Source organism: Melospiza georgiana, chromosome 2 (assembly GCF_028018845.1).
Source record: "Melospiza georgiana isolate bMelGeo1 chromosome 2, bMelGeo1.pri, whole genome shotgun sequence".
Classification (NCBI taxonomy): domain Eukaryota; kingdom Metazoa; phylum Chordata; class Aves; order Passeriformes; family Passerellidae; genus Melospiza; species Melospiza georgiana.
The window spans coordinates 86,931,472-86,948,539 of record NC_080431.1 but is presented as its reverse complement, the minus strand read 5'-3'; the positions used below and the strand labels follow the sequence as shown (position 1 = coordinate 86,948,539).

At 42.8% G+C, this 17,068-nt stretch overlaps 1 protein-coding gene across 1 annotated transcript in view; it reads right to left on the bottom strand.

Moving 5' to 3' along the window:
- Nucleotides 1–7,786, bottom strand: part of ST3GAL6 (ST3 beta-galactoside alpha-2,3-sialyltransferase 6) — a 43,209-nt gene extending 35,423 nt beyond the window's left edge. The window contains exon 1 of the mRNA XM_058018450.1: nt 7,313–7,786. The gene's annotated coding sequence lies outside the window, so the exon portion shown is untranslated. The remainder of the gene's footprint in view (nt 1–7,312) is intronic.
- Between the last annotated feature and the right edge of the window lie 9,282 nt (nt 7,787–17,068).

Below are 17,068 nucleotides of genomic sequence, written 5' to 3'. Positions count from 1 at the left end.
CTGGATATGCTCAGGGCTGCATGAGAGTGTCTCCTCTGATGACAAGAGAGTAAGAGTCTGATAAGAGAGGGCTCATGCCCCTGTGAGATCACAGCAGGGCAATTTGTGGCACAGATCTGCTCTCCCATAACCAAACTGGCCCATGCTGTACCAGTGATAAAACACAAAGTCTAATATTTCCTTCAGCATCAAACTTGAAGTCCTCTAGAACAATATACACTGCACCTGCTGTGCTGCCTACTGACATCTTTTCTTGCTACCCTGACCGCACCAAATGCGGCTCAGCCTCCAGCACCACCATGTCCTATCAGATTGCTATCCATGCCACAGACAACGCAGAACTCCATTAGAGCACAAAATGCCATACAGTAAAAGGCTTTTTGTTCTGTTCTACTGCATGTGTTCTCAGCATGAAACGAGACTTATGCAACCATACCCTGTTTGTGTGCATGCATGCCCTTCTCTTTCTCTTTCCTTCCCTGAAGAACTTTTGAACTCCTTTGGCTGATTTCAGTCAAATGTGAGAGATCAGGAACTTAGCGTATTTGAGACCTCCTCAAGTTTTGCAAAAATAAACACTAGGCTGAGTAGAACAAAAAAACTCTATAAATTCATTTCTCATTAAATATCAGAAAGTACATACAACATAAAGACATCAAAAATATGGTTTCATTTTATCTTGTCACACAGCTGTGTGGTACAGGTATCACAAGAGCATCTAGCCACTGAGGAAGAAAAAAGTGCTCTAATTTTGAAATGGCTTGCACAAACATGTAAGTGTCCAAATTTCCCAAAAGAGCTGTATGAAGTTCAACAGCTTAGATACCCTTTTCAACCACTTAACAGGTAGTGTTAGCAAATTTCCATCACCCAGTTTCAAAAAAGTCACTTCAACACTAACCACTATTTATTATAAGTAATGTTCTCTGTGAAAACTGAAGAATGAGATATTCTATTTCACTTCACATTTCTTTCTGCAAAGCTCAGAACAACAGTTTCTATTTAGGCTAGAAATCTTACATATAAAATCTACCTTAGCTGGAAAATAAGCCATCTAAGAACCAATGTCCCAAGTTAAAAACAAATTATAGTGTGCTGTTAGCGCACAAGAATGAAAATAACTATTCCACTCAATTCGTTTCAATGAAAATGAATTAACAGTATTTCCTTAACATGTACTGCAAGAAAAGGCAGTCACTCTTGAGAAATTGTACTAATGGTATGTACACTAACCAGCATTTTAATCACCTGGCTACTGAAAACCCGGTTTTCAGATACCTGGCCTGTGCTCCACAGCACAAAGCGAGCAATGAAAGCACAAAAAACACTCTGCTATGTCAGAGTGTCCATCCAGCCCAGTTCTGTCTCCAGCAATGACAGCAGGAGATGATTACTTAAAAGCAGTATTTCATGGCCGTTTTGTGTTTCATTCCCATTGTGCACCCATACCTCCACATCTCAACTTTCTGAGAATGGAAAATTAACACCACCATGGGTGGCTGTAAAACTGGGAGGTAGTGAATACAAAAGGAGAAGGCAGTAACTTGTCTACACAAGGGGCACAATCAAGACTAGCTACCACATGCCAGCAAGCCTTGTGTACATTCAGCAATCTGGACAAATCCTAACTTGTTCCCATGCTTCACCAAGTGGATTTAATATTATGTCTTCATTTAATCTTGTGCAAATGTGTTCAAACAAACCTTACAGCCTATCTCACATCTACACCACCTTCTCCTTGTCTCAGTCCCACACATCAACTTCAGACTACCCCAAGCACTGCAGAGATAGAAATGTTTCCAGGGTGCTCAGATGCAGCACTGGTGGATGATACCAGGTTGGCTGGTTCTGTAACTTAGAACCAGGAAATACGTGTCTTAACTGGCAAATGATGAACAACGTTTCATTCACCAACAGCTCCTTGCCAGCAAACATATTCCTGTGTCTTCACTGCAGTGAGAAAAACCCACAGGATCTTCCCTTGCACTGTTGCTTGGATGCCACTGCTCTGAAACAGGTCAATTCCCCCCACATGTCATCCTGCAGGCAAAAAACTGTCAGCACAAGCCACCTTCAAAAATTACCTGCCCAGGAGGGAGTTACATTAACTTACAACTACGTGAGGGAAAAAAAAAAAAAAGAAAAAAATATTATGGCAAAAACACAACTTCAATTTCTTTATTACTCTGAAAAAGGGACTTCCCCCTCATCGCACATGTGATGCAATTTGTATTTTATAAACACACACATACATTCCATATTGACTATTAAATGGCCATCACATTTCCTCTGCCCACATCTGCTAAGGCCCACGGTAAAGCTTATGCCCCTCACACCATTCTCATTTCACTGCTGGCCTCAGGCTTCCACAAAGCAGGGAAAACAAGCAGTGTCTGGATACCTCTGCAATGCACATGTCAGTCTGTAGATCCAGTCCAACAAAAAACTTTTCTAAGCTCTGCAGTAGATCCCTATTTTAGTGTTTCTAACCTGCACTCACAACAAGAGATAAAACTATTCTTTTAAAAGTGAGTTGAAGAGTCTGTGCAAATCTAAGACTGCTAGCAACACACCTCACAAATAAAGTTTCCTACTGGCTAGTGGCCGAAAAGAAAGCAATACTGCAGCTCAGGAAATGGAAACTTACACTATAAATTAAGAGATATTAAGAGTTTCAGTGATTAACAGAGACCATAATTTCACTCGTGCCTGCTCTTAAAACCAGTTCCTAGATTATTCCATTCTAGCCTTCCTAACAGAATGGGAGATCAACTGGCTCTGTAGGCTTTCCAGCCATCCCTTCAAAGTCAGGGCAAGTGGAAGGTATTCCATTCTTTTACCTTACTCTGCCCGGCTCTCCTTTTACACTAGAATGTAAAAAAAAACCTGGCACACCATACTCCAGTTTTACTACTGCTGTTAGGGCTGGGAGCAGAGGTAACTGAACAGTTCCACACAAGTTTAAGTTATTATGCAGGGACACTCACAATTCTCTTACTCTGTGACAGTGCTTCAAAGGGTCTTCCTCACAGGATACCAAGGCGTCATTTTTGCCTTCAAGGCCAAAGAACAACCAAGCTTGGAACACTGAAGAGCCAATCCAGCTGAGCAAAATAAACTTTAAAAGGACATGGTATTTCAGAATGACAAGTACAGAACACAGCAAGAACTACTGCTGCAGGGTGTTTTACCACATTCTGCACCTGAATTTTTTCAACCCGTTTTTCAAAAGGTAGTAACACTGCATGCAACCCACGCACTTCCCTGCTTTTGCTTCACAGCCCATGCTAGCTAATATTGCCCATCACTTTTCAACCTCTCTACACAAATACCAATACTGGTATTGGTATCAGGGATTAATACACTAAACTGCAAAGTGAGAGCTGCTGAAAAGAGACTTATAAAGAAAACAGCAGCATGCACATCCTGTTTTCCTCTAGACCTCAATATACATCAAATCAAGAAAAGATGAAGTTGTAGACTCTTCTGGAAGGATGGTAAAAGAAAAATTTAAGCTTCAGAAAATTCACACAACAAATAATATGTTCAAGTAGCTTTATTTGCATTTCCCTTGAAGACTGAGAATAAGTATACAAGCAACCATACGTAACACTGCAAAAGCAGAAGAAACTGGATTAAAGGGGAAGTTTAGGGGGTCATTTACTCTCTACACAGCTTCTGGTATTTTGAGAAAACTGACAGTAGAAAATAAAAACTCTGAAAAAGGAAAAATTCTGTAAATTCAGTTATCCCATAAATTAGTTAATTAGTATTTCTATACTATAGCTTATCTAGAAAGCTAAAGAAATTGATGAATAAATTATTCAAATGAAAGACAAATTACATGTCATAAGCTTGAAAAACTAAACTCCTCCTCAAAACATAGGGCACACTTCAATTGATTTAGTTGAAACAGTGCAAACATCTGTAGGGAAAGTTCTCTGTAAAAAAAGGTATTTCAAGAAGTCTTGAGCCAATTCCTAAAATGCATTTAGCTAGGGAACCAAGGCAGAGTACCTCACATCATACATGAAGCAAAACCAACCTTTTATGCTCTTAAGTAAAATAACCTTAAATGTTAATGTACAAAGACAAACCTAGATCCTGTCTACAGCTAGCAAGCTATACTGTGGAGAAACAAAAAAAAAAAAACAAACCAAAAACCAAAAAAAAAAAAAAAAAAAAAAAAAAAATAAGAGCCTTTCCTCAAAAGCCCTTTTAAGTCAGTGGTGTAGACAACCTCATTGAGAATCATGGTGGTCTCACACGTTTTATGTTCAAATGATCCATCTGACTGCATCCTTTTCCAGGCCAGTGTATTTGAATCAACACACAGAAGCATATGAAACAACACCAAGAAGAAAACCACAAATCAGCCAAAGCTGGTTTATGTTAAATTTTCCAAACCTGCTTTGGGGAGACAAACCAAACTTTTACCAAGAGACAACAATCACAGCATGCTCAGAAACCAACAGAGAACAAGCCTGAGACAGAAGTGCTGCTAATGGTACAAATAGGCTATCACAACAGCTTCTATCCAAAAATGAACATCTAAGGAAGAAAGCAATCATCTAAAATCTTCTAAAGCTGGCTCTGCTTGTAAGCTATCACAGTCTTGAGGAGAAGGTGAGGGAGAAGCATCTCACGCACTTCCCACTGCAAAGGAGATCTGTCACCACTTCACCTGCTGTATTTCCCTCTTCAGTCAGGCAACTCCCCTGCCTAACTGCTAAAACCATTAACAGCACACATAGTACATATCAACATAATGTCTTGTCCAACACCTTGCTCTAGTCAAAACCCCTGTAACTCAAATATCTCCCAACCTGTTCATAACTTAGGACTCAGGTACTGGTGATCTTCCTATCAGCTTTCAGGTTCTAATGTCTCAACTGAACACTCTGCAACTGCTCCCATGGGCACATCCCCGACTAGCAACTGCTTCCAGAGAAAAATTTTTCCTCCTACCTTTGAACAGGGAGGGATAAGGACACTGGGCGACTCATGAGCCTCGGGGGATGATTCATATATCCCACAAGCATGAGAAGTCTGCTAAAGCCAGTATGACCTTCAAGGAGACCTGAGACTAAGACACCTTTAATTCTGTTGCCTTAATAACAGCCATAAGCCTAAAATGTAACTTAATGAACTGTATCAGTTCAGCAGAGACAGATGAGGTAAAGGAGCAGGTACTGCATCAGATTGGGGAAAAAAAGTAAGCAAATTTATTTAAGTGAAATAGAAACCAGAGCTACAGTTGGTGAAGCCCTACATGTGAAAGGAGAGTTATTTGACTTTTGAAATATCACTTCTGAGACCTAGTCAGACAAGCATACTGCGTGTTGATGGGCAGGAAACCCTACTCAATGCACATTTCCTATTCCTTCAACACCTCTCTGGATTTAGTTCCTTCAGCTTAGGAATGACCATGTAGTACCACGGCACCCTCCAGAAAAATATTTTATATATACTTTTTCTCTGTAACATTTTCATATTTTTTTATCTATAACATTTCCGCACAGTTCAGCTAAATTACCAGATTAAAGTAAGTAATCTTATCCCATCACTAAGCTCAATCTTAATAGTTCTGCAATCACACTATGTGAGAATAGCTCAGTAAAACACGGATGAAGAAAGAGAAAAAAAATAAAGAAAACTAGATAGAAAGTTTCAAGTCGGTAACAACACAACAGGCACAAATCTCAGACCAGCCGCTCATCTCCCAGGAAATTTTGAGAAAGGGCAGCACGACTGATCTCACCACTTGCTCTAACTCAAACTGAAACACCACGGCCGCTGTCAAATAATAATACAAGTAGTTTTAAAAAAAAAAAAAAAAAAAACAAAAATAAAAAAAGGCAGGGGACGTTAAACTTCCAGGGTTTGTTTCTTTCCTCAAATGCAAATAATGGATTTGCATAGCTTAAGGCAGACTCTACCCACAGAGCCATTGTTCCTTCCCCGAGGCCTTCGGGATTTCCACGGAGCAGCTCCCTTTCGGTACCCTCGCTAGAAGCAATCTTTTATCCGAACCTACCTGACCGGCAGCTATGGCAAAACGGTCGGGGATTACCCGACCCAAGCAATTCAAGAGAAGCCACCAAATCTCCCGTCCAGTTTTACTTACGGGTCGCCGTCAGCTCCGCCGGGAGGCTACCCCTGCGTGGGGCTATTCTGCCTGCATGAGCTCACCGTTCCCCAGCCCTGCTCTGCCCCCCTCGCAGCACCGGGCCCCACCGCCCCTTATCGCCCTATCCATCCCCCCCTTCCCGCACTCGCCTCCCGCCGGCGCGCCCGCCGCGACTCACCGCCCGCGGGGGACCCCGAGGCGGCTCCGCCCGCCGCCCCAGCCTGCCAGCGGAGCTACTCCGGGAGGCTGGGGGAAGGCGGGCGGCTCCCCCGCCCCGAGCCCACCAGCCGGGGAAAGTCGGGCGGCCCCTTCCTTCCGTCAGGGGTCCCCACCCGGAGCCGCCTACCTGTGTACGAAGGCGCACAGCTGCCCGCCGGACGCTCCCGCGCTCCCCGCTGCTCGAGGTGGCGACACCCGGCTCCGCATGCGGACCCGGGCAGCGCCTCAGCCCGGCCTGTGCCCCGCTCCCCGGCGCCGGCCGCCCGCCTGCGGCATCAGGCGCATCCAAGAGCCGCCGGGAAAGCGTGCGGTGGCGGCACTTCGGTTTCTGCTGGGCTGACCCCCCCGGGAAGCGGCTCCGGGCTACACCGCCGTGTTAAGATTTTTTTTCCCGTTAAGTTCCCAGGAATCTCTGGGAAAGGTCTGGGACGTCTCATCTCACCAGCTCTCAAAACCGATTAAAATTGTGTTCTCTTCAAAGGAGGCTTGTAGAGGCAGGCTCCATCCCTCTAGAAATTCAGTTTAATTCCTTGAGTGCTTTCACCGAGGAACACGCTGATGTATTGAAAGAGCTAGCTCTGCCTTTGAATACGCGGTAATTTACACTGAATAACAATATTTTTGGCAGCTGCTGCCATCAGCATTCACCTGAAGGAAATTTTAAAATTGGAAGCATGCATACAAACTCTACACGACGTTAAAGCTGGAAGCTTTCCCGTCTGGAATGACGCAAGAAGATCATGGGACAGTTAAGGCTGGAAAAGACCCTCGAGATCCATCGTGTCCGCCGTGGAGCGTGTCCCGACAACCGTCACGTGTCCAGCGCCAGAGACACCGGCAAACTCGGGAACAAGCACTCCCAGGGCACGCAATCCTATGGGTTCAGGTACCGTCCACGAGATCCACTCAGCCTGTGCAAGGGTTTACAGAGCTATACTAGATAAACCAGGGGTGCTCACTTACCGGTTGTTAACAGAGCAGCTTATTTTATCTTTAAATCATCCCAGAGAGGAGGACAGAACTCATCGCTTCGGCTTAAGGCCGCCGAGGCTCTTGCTGCAGCCTCTAGTAGGTCTAGCCCGGTTCCCGCATGGTGGTGCTTACGACGGGATTCAAGAGGAGGGCTTGTTCAGCTGAGCCCCATCTGCAAGAGAAAACGTAGGAGGAAGCACGTTGTGTATTTACACAGAAACGTTGGTTAGCTCGAGCCTGCTGAAATTCCTCTTCCATTTATACCGAAGCCCACCAGGGGAAGGAGATACGTGAAGACAGATGAAGCAGCGCTACGTCTTCCCGTTAGTAGTGTCTGTCGTAAGGACCGACTTCTCTACGGAGCCGCAGACGCTACTCTTCCTCCTTCTCCTCCCCCTCATCGGGCGGGCGACAGGAGCCCCTCCCCCACCCCGACAGTCCGAGAGGGGGTGGGAGACTCGCAAAGCGGGGGGCAGCGAACCACCCCCAGCCTCCCGGAATTACCATCTGGTAAGAAACTAATCGTCATCGTGTGTATGTCGAGGGGGGTTGGGATCGTGCAGGGGCAAGATTCTCCCTCCCCAAGTTTTGCCTCCTGCCATGAAACCCTAGGGGAAGCCGGCAGGGGAAGAACTACCCCCTGAGGAGCTGCTGCCAGGCGCAAATGAAGCCCCACCCAACGGAGGCGGGAGTCACTGGGCTCCTGGAAAATCTCTCCGTACTTCAGCGCCCAAGCGTTTGGGGCTGGACCTTACTATTTCGAAAGGAAGTTATTAAACAATTCTGCCTCTGATAAAAAGGATAAAAAAATAAATTTGTTTGGAATCCTGTTCTGCATCAATGCTGTGTTTTGCCCAGAGGAGTGTACATGCTGGAAAAAATCTGAAGAGTTGTTAATAATTTAATTGCCCTCTCCTGTTTCTATCTTTATGATCCTGACTGCTTCCAATCTGAAAATTTTCTAAATGATGCTTCAGTGAGCTCACAGTATGTTTTTAGCATTGTCTCAGAACAAGATGCTTCCTTAACTGGAAATGCAGCTTCTGCTTTTGATGGCTGTCACTGGGAATGACCAGAGGTGGATTCTGTTCTCAGCAGTTTTCTACAGCCTATGTGTACACATAATAAAAATAACAGATTGAAAGCTGGGAAATTTTGTCTATTCTTCAGGGACTGTTCCAGTCTTTTGCTTGCCGAGATAATTTTCAATGTATTCTGGGCAGGGAACCAAAGTTCAGACCTCTGTAATTTCTCTTCCCTTGAGCTGAAATACCTTAGTACTTTTCCCCCTCTCCCAAGAGGCTCCTCAGGTCTTCACCCTTCACATCCTGCCCTTTACAAAACCAAGCTTCTTCCAAGTATATAGCTAAATTGTATGCATTCTAAAGTTACTTTATTTAACTGTGCTATATCTTTTCCCATTAGCTATCTGCTCTTCAGTCCCTGCCCTTCAGTTCACCTAGACGTCATAGTCACACAACCAAATTTAAAAAATCATTAAGATTGTACAACAAAGGACTCAGAATTAGGATATATTAGAAGGTTGATTTTGTGACTTCATATCATTCCCCCTGCTCATATGTTTCAGGACATTCTTAAATTATGTCATCTAGTATTGTTTTGTTCTGGCCTTGCTTTATTTTGCAAGGCCTTGTGTTTGTTTATGATACAGGATGGACTTTCAGGATGTACCAGATTTTTGCAGAACAAGATGTTGGGACTATTCACCACAGAAGAGTGTAGGAAACTTTGAGGAAATGCATGGTATTCCTGCCTCTGTTCCAGACAGGATGTGTGTGCTGCAGCTGCAACTTTTGTGCATGGGTTCATGGGCATGAGCTTATTTCACACTGGCTAAGGTGGGGTATCAGTACCAGTCCTGCAGGGATCTCTGGGCAGGCTGAAGGGCACAGGAAGAAGAGCATAAAGATGCTGTGGGCAGGACTGGGCCACGGCTCAGAAGCAGTACAAATTACTGGTGCACCTCTGAAGCAAGCTAGATACATGCAATGTTCATTCCTGTGGTGGTGCCATGTGGCAGCTTAGAAGTCATTTGATTTTACAGCTGACTGCAATTTACTCAATCTTGCACAAAGCATCTTACTCTCGGAAGAGCTGGGTGTTCACAATTGCAGCCCAAAGTCCATAGCAGATACAGTTCACTCACAGTTTTATTCCCTTCCATTAAAGGCAGTGTGTGTAAGAAATACAAATAATTCTCTAAGGTAGCTGAATACACCTTTATCTGGAATGAACTGCGCTATATTTGTCAAGTAATGTAATTTCACTTCGGTTTCTTGTGGCAATTGTAGCTGTCCCACAGAGCAACAGAATGAAAGCTGGTGTTTGTTGTCATCTAAATATATTGAGCCAAATTCAAGGATTCAAATGGCAATTTGAATAATTAATATAGTGCAGGAAAAGTTTAGTTCCTAGATGTTTTCCAAATAATCTGTACAAGCAAGAATTTAGTAACTAATCTGCAACCCCATGAATTTTTGGGCACAAAGTACAAGGAAAATACAAAGAATCACTGGGATATAGTCTATTGCAAACAAATTATTTGACAACAATAAGATTTTTTCAAAATTGTTTTGAAATGGGTGACTACCAGGAAGTCAAATGAATACGCCTGAAAACAAATGCAATGCATATGACCAAAAAGTCAACAGATTTGCTCTTTCAGTTGAAAATCAACGCTCCTGAGACACAAATCTCTCCCCAAACCAAAGATAAAACCCCATAAACCTTTAAATATAAAGCAATAACAAAAATAAATCTGAATAAAATGTAGTCATATTTTAGTTCCAGGAGAAACCACGTACTTCCTGAGCCATTACTAAACTAAGAAAATGTTGTTGCCTCTATCCCAGCTTGCAAATCAGAGAAAAATTAAGAGGAAAATTACAGGAAATGGAAGGGAAAACTGTTGAACATGGGAAAATAAAAATTAAAGAGAAGAAGGAATAAAGAGAATGGAAAGTTGCAGCATCACAAAAGTGATTTCCCTGTCAATCCAATAAGATGACTAATCAAGCTGCCTGTAGGCAATGCACCATATCTATCATACACATCTGGTCTTAGAACTAAAATGCAACAGAACTGTCACCCTTGATAATTACTTTGGGAGATCACACATTTATAGAAATACAGATTGTCACAATATCCTTGTGGGTCCCTTCCAATTCAGAATATTCTGGGATCCCTTCTCCACCCATCTTCTGGCTTTACTGCCTACCATCACAGTCTGATCCTAATCTTTATGTCAGGCCATGAGAACTGCCCTGAGTCCCACGCATGCCCAAATCTCCCCTACTGAGCTCCAAAACCTGTCTCAGCACTACTCTGTTCTGTACAGGTTCTCAGTTCCCTTGCCTAGGTGCTCGGCCCTGCCCCAGGTGCTCTTCACTGTACTTACAGCTCCAGTCGAGGTAAGCACCAGTCCTTACATAGCTTGAGTCATCAATCTGTGGTTGCATGATTTTTCTTCCACAGACACTTTGCCAGGAGACAACTTGCTAAAGCCTGTCCCACGAGCTTTAAAAAATCTGGTTAATGGTTATAGCATATCTCATCAGAGCCCACAGTGTTTGTCATGAGCTCATAATGTACAACTCCCACCTGGTTTGAGGTCACTTTTTCAAGACCTGATCAACCAAAGAACTGCTGAGACAACCAAAGAACCAAAGTCATGGCTGTGACTGCTTTCTCAGTCCCCAGGGCCTGCCTTTGCTGGGAGTTGCAGAGGGCTTTCCCCTGCCCCGGGCTGTGCAGTGCTCCTCTACTCAATCTGGGAGACAGGACGCCAGCAAACAAAACATGATGGCAGGAAATGTCATGGAGGTAACCCATGTAGGCTGAGACAGCCTCCATTTATTTTTACCCCAGTAAAATGCAATCTGGGGTGGTGAGCACATTAGGAAGTGCTATTTGCCAACCAAAGTGAAGCCTTTAATGCATGTGTTTATGCATGAGCATCTACAAAGCCATAAAGAAATACATTATCTAATAGGCACTAGGCATTCTTGTACTTCATTAGGCATATACAGAGGAACAAATAGGTCAAAGCACACCCACTTGAAGAGCATTGCAAACAAAACAGTGGAAAGGAAAAGGGAAAATGGTTTGGAAAATTACAGAAAATATGTCCTGTGCACCTTGTGGTTTTCACCAGGTCAAGAGCAACATTAAACCTCAGGTTTCACTGCACTAATTGTTCTCTTGTTTCCATTTAATTACAGTGTCATATGGAATTCAAGTTCTCTGCTTGTTGCTTAATCCTCCCAATTGTCTGTATACTGACTCCACCTCTATGTGTGTCTGTGGATAACCCAAACTGAAGCTTCATGGCGCCAAAAGCAGCAAAGCAGGCAAGAGCTGCTGCTTCCTCCCCTGGCAGGAGACAAACCTCTCAAGATCCAGTTCTCCTACCCATCTGCCTGGGACACAGCAGTCTCCTCCCTGTAGCTTGCAGGCATGCAGTGGACTTCTGTTCCCAGAGAATGTCAGCTGTGGCATCTGGCACAAGGGAAATCTGGGAAAAGGAGAGAGGTGGAGGGGTGCATGGGAGAGTTAAGCAGTTGAGGGGGGCAGCCGGGCTGTGGGAGACTCTTACATGCAGTCTGCTGCTAGGTCACAGCCCCAGTGCCAAATGCAGGGGGGCACTGAGCTCAGAGAGAACAAGAAGTCCTTGATCCTGTGGCTCTGGGTCCCTACCCACTTGGCCTTTGTGCTCAGATGACTGACATAAGATGCTTCTGGAAGATGAATCCTTGCCCTTTTATGATAGCTCTGTTAGTCCTAGAGTATCATGCTAGGACACACTCTCCTTGTCTCCTTTCCAAGAAGAGGTCTGCATGTAAGATGCCTTTGCCATTTAAAGCTCAGCTTAATGCCCAGTTTCTTTCTCTGTGCATTTTATGAAAATGTTTCCCTGTTCTTCCTGCTGGCTCCGCCAGCCTCTGCTTCTGGCCTTCAGACCCCCAAGGTTTTGTCCTGTGTCCTGCTGGCTTCATCTGTACAGCCAAGTCATTATTACAAGTGCTCAGGCAGCTACTGCAGCTCTCAGATATCTAGCCTTTCCCCTTCAAATTTTTGGCCCACTTCTTCGGCCAGTGTTAACTGGCCTGCATTTCTTTACTGGTTTGCTGCCAAAGATCTAGGAACAGGTGCACAGTTTTTCTGGCAGGTACTCTTCAGGCTGGTCTTTACTTGAAAATATGATGTAGCAAGTCAGTACACAAAACAGGGCTACAAAAGCAATACAAATAGCTATGATTAGATTCCAGGGAGGAGAGCGAGAAGTTAAGTGAGTCTCTGTAAGTCAGAAATGTTATGACAAACTGCTAGAAGCCTTGTCATATGTGAATAGCATGCTAATTTCATGTTTCTTACTTTTAAGACTTTTGCATGTTCTTTTTACTTTTAGGACTTCAAGTTGCACTCAAAAAGTCTTGGATGTAGGCAAAACATGGGAAAATTTCAAATGCATTTCTTTCCATGACTGACTTACCCACTTACAACTCCTGCCGGGTAATGCCCACGGCTAGTGAGCAAATGGTCACTTGCCACAGTTTGGAAGAATCAGTAGAAACCCACACAAAATTGGACTGGTGACACAGGAGAAAGAATCCTCCCTTCATGGCACTCCAAGCTGAAGAGAGCAATCCTATGGCAGAAAATGCTGCCTTAGTCTCTGTAACTTGGGAGAACAATAGCTCATGGATCTGACTTTTCTTTTTCACTGCTCTGCTCCTGTTCCAAATGGAAGCTAGACCTGACCCATGCGGATATGATCAATAGCCAATATCCAAACCATGTGCAATATTCATTCTATTTCAATGTTTAGCCATTTCATCCATGCAAGTGGAAAACATCAACTGATCTTTGCAATTTATTAAAAGCCATCTGTCAGTTAACTCACCATCATTTAATTAATCATAAAATTCCCCATTGCATGGAAACACTTTCAGCAGCCCAAGCTACCTGCTCACAGCCTCTGTTTTTTTAAGGAGTGGTTGTTTTTGATTTGGACACATCATTGAAACCTGGCCTTTCTTGTCTGCAGCTAAAATATAATCAAGAAAAGTTCTGTCACTGAAATGTTATTATAGAAACACTACTGGAAATTGTGCCATGGCCGATTTTAACTTCCCCGATACTATTTGGGAAAACAAATGTTTCTAATAATAAACTTGGGCCCAGCTAGCCATGTGTGTGATAGCTGCCAGATTCCTTCTCAGTAGTCACTGAGACAAAAAGAGACAACCTCAAATTAGTAAGTAATGAAGACACTAAAAAAGAACTGGTCATAGAAAACTGCGTTGGGCTGAGTACTCAGCAACCGCTTCCATTTCCATGGACAGAATAACAAACACAAGCAAAGGGCAAACTGTCAAATTAAGGAAACTCACTGGCAAATTCACCTTGACTGAGGAGCTGGAATACTTAACTGTGGAGGGAGATTGGAATAGATCTAGATCAAAGATACAAAAACTCCCAAAGTATATATTCCCAGCAAGAAAAAGTCTTATTGGGAAACACTTTAGACCTGAATAAATGGGGGGAAAACCACTTCAGAAAGGTTCTTAGGAGTCAGAAAAAGTAAACAATACTGGTCAACAAAGATAGCTTTAGAGTAGAGATACATAGGATTAAAGCCAGTTTTGTCAAAAGTCAAATGAGCTGGAACATGCAAAGATGATTGAAGTAAACAATAAATAAATCTTCAACCACTCACAGAAAAGGAGAACATGCCTTAGATAGTATTTCCCTAGAAGAGGCAGGAAAGCAGTAATGCAAGTATACAGAATCTCTGTGGTGCTTCCCCCAGAACGCAGTGTATGATTTGTGCTCTCACACTTGAGAAGAAAGCAGTTCTGGAGAAAATACAGAGAAGCGTTACACTGAGCATGAACAGTCTGTCTTGTGAGAGCAGCTAAACAAGAATGGCAGGAGAACAAAGGGATACAAACTGACTGTGAAATCAGTGAATTCCTTGCCATAGCAGAAACCTGCGGACTTGTTGGTACCCTTGCCATGCTTTCTGCCCCTCTGTCTGTAGCACATTATCCTTTGGTTCTTGGGCCTTTTCCTACAACCCTCAAGTTTGTTGTAAAGCACTTGAAAAGACCCTTGGCACAACATAAATTGGTGGAATATGAAGGAAATGTTTTATGGACACTTTTGAACAATAAATTCACTGTGCAAAGTTGCATGGCCGTGCCTCAGAGGGTGGGGTTCATCCAATAAAACTGGCATCATTTGAAGAAAAATGCATTTCACCTTTCTCCTTCTTCAGGGAAGGGCTTAGTCAGAATACTTACAAATACACACAAAAAAGAGAACTCTTTGTAATCAGAGAGTGCTTGTTGTAACCCAGCTGACAAAAAGCTGCAATCTCACACCTTGTCTTACAGAAATATAACCAAAATTAGCCAGCTTTCAGTTATATTACACCCTCTCTGGCACAGCAGATGTTTGCATCATTACTTGTGCTTTTGAGCTGGTTGTTGAATTTGGTATGACCATGTGGAAGTATCTTATCTCCAGCAAGTACAAGTGAAGCCCAGCCGTCATTGCAATGGAAGTAGTGAAAACTAGGCACTGGCCCTCTATTATTCACAGCTAAAAGCAGAATCCACCTCATTGCCTGTTTTAACAAGTTCTTTTTTCTTCTTCTGAAGATTCTTTTTGAGTTTGTTTAATTTTTTTTCTTCTTCTCTATTTTAGTAATTGGGAAGCTCAGTTTTCTTTTAACTTTCTTATGAATCTGCTCCAAACCAGAGCAGATTCTTGCCCTGAAGGCATATAGGAAGAAGGAAAAGACAATTACAGAATTAAGTTACCTGTGACAAAGAGTTTCACTTTGCCAGTTTATGAAGTTGTCCCATGAGCTAACCAACTTGGGTAGCACAGTATTTGGGATGGTCAGAAGTCTCTATTTAAATCAACTCTAATGTACATATGTAATAGTTATTTTAAAATAATTCCACCTAAAGAAACAGCTCTGTCAAGAATTTCCCATTACTGTGCTTGGTAGGAGCTGCCAGGAATTAGCCTTGTACCCCCACAACAAAAAAAGACAACCTTGCTGGAGTGTTGCCAGTAAGATTTGCTTAAATATTTACTTAGAGCTGAATTGATAAACCCAGAATGCTTTATAAAGTGAACATCTACCCTCAGGTGACAGAAAGTTTGATCCAAAGTAAAGTCCACATCCCACAAGTAGATATGTTCTTGTAACTCTCATTATGTTGAAGAGTCATGACCATAAACATGACTATTACTCCACTACTATTGTGCCACTGTTGCTGGCAAGACATCACAATCAGTGATTTATAACAGAGCATTACAGAGATAATGATAGAGAAATTTGAGAGCAGAATCTGAATCATTGATGCTGCAAGTCAAAAGGTGCACTTTATTGGAGAGAAAGGTCCTGTGACTTTTGCAGAAGAGTCGAGTAGCACAGGATGCCAACAGTTGCAGAAGTTACCACCTCAGAAGCAGGGGTGGTCTTTGCAGAAGTCATACCAAGGATTAAAGACTTATTTTCAGAAGGAAGAGGACTTGTAAGATTTTATCTTGTCCAGGCTGAGCTTTTTTGCCTTTACTTTTTCCCGTGTTTCCAGTTTTCTACTCCAATAGGCTTTTCTTCTTGTTTATCCAGTATTTATTCACTGCATGTGAACAGTGTTTCAGCATGGTAGGTAACACAGCCTGCTTTCTGAACAGGTTTTCTTCCATCTAAAATGCCTGCAAAATGGATGATTACTAAAATACACCAAATTAACTATCACTTATTACTAGAACTTGCCTGATTATTTTAGATTATCGTAAGATTTTTCAAAATGTTTGTCACTGTTAAGAAGCTTCTGGAAAGTGAATACAAATGAATGATGTCATGTGCCATTCTAAGTGGAAACTTTTTGCTTTTTACAAACAAAAAAGGTGATTTGTTTAGCCTCTTCAAAACAATGCTCAGTCATGTCTTGAACCAAGACAGCAAACTGCTCCTACATAAATGTTGACATACATCTTGATTTTTCAGGTTTTCAAGACCAGTAGGCAAAGACAGAGGAAGACAAGGCTGTTTGGAAGAAAAGAAGAAGAGTGACTTAAGAAACCCCAAAAATGTTGAAAAAGGATTGGTTTGGTTTTTCTGAAACTCCACAGTTTTATTTTTCAACAAACATTACCTGCTTTTTGGCAGTAACTTCTATTTATGTCCAAGGTATCTGGAAAAAGAGGTTTTGGGCCAAACTGCAGTGCAATTCAGACATACCATGATTCAGATCAGTCTTCAGTTGCTGCAATCAGTGTGTCCTGTGGACAACTGTCAGCTTACTGAAAGCATTTCAGAGCTTAGGAATAAGAAGATCCGGACAAGCTGTAGCTGAAAAACTACGGAAGGGGATCTGTTTAGTTTTAAACTGGTACAGATGTGATGTCACTGTGAGACACCAAGAGGCAGAAATTCCGTGAGAAAATTCATATTAGCTGCATCTGACTCTGCATCCAGTCACTGCTGCCAGTGTTCCCTAGGATGTTCAGCTACTATTATGCAGACTGCTTGCTTCCCCTCATCTACTGTTGTAGTTGCTAGCGATCTTTTAACAATTGCATTTTAAATCAAAGTCAAGGGACACTTGCCCCTTGGCATCCTGCTTGAACTCCTATTAATTTACTCATTAGATCCTTGTAAGTTCAACAGACAGACTTTGGGGAGTACTTCCAGTGTCTTGG